Genomic DNA, 248 nt, shown 5'->3' with positions numbered 1-248 from the left:
TGATGTGCGATCTGACATTATCAAGTAGGCTATATCACCAAATCACACACAGAGTTCACGCATGTTGATTTATTTGTCTATTAAAACTTAAAATTCCAGGCATTCTAAATTATAGACGGCAAAAATGCTTCTGTATGCTTTTTATATTTATATAATTTAATATAGTTATCTTGATCTATATCATGCAAAGAGTACCGTTTTTCTGCAGATATCAGCATGATAACACAGTTAATAATCATTTTATACAT

The 248-nt window shown here is 29.4% G+C and overlaps 1 protein-coding gene across 1 annotated transcript in view; it reads left to right on the top strand.

The window, feature by feature from the left end:
• LOC107737379 (protein Hook homolog 1-like) overlaps positions 1-248 on the top strand; it is a 17,691-nt gene that overhangs the window by 2,957 nt on the left and 14,486 nt on the right. The gene's annotated exons all lie outside the window — the stretch shown is intronic.

The sequence above is a fragment of the Sinocyclocheilus rhinocerous genome, unplaced genomic scaffold, assembly GCF_001515625.1.
Source record: "Sinocyclocheilus rhinocerous isolate Xijiao unplaced genomic scaffold, SAMN03320098_v1.1 scaffold1035, whole genome shotgun sequence".
NCBI lineage: Eukaryota > Metazoa > Chordata > Actinopteri > Cypriniformes > Cyprinidae > Sinocyclocheilus > Sinocyclocheilus rhinocerous.
The sequence above is the reverse complement of the archived record's forward strand: the minus strand, read 5'-3'. Positions and strand labels throughout refer to the sequence as shown.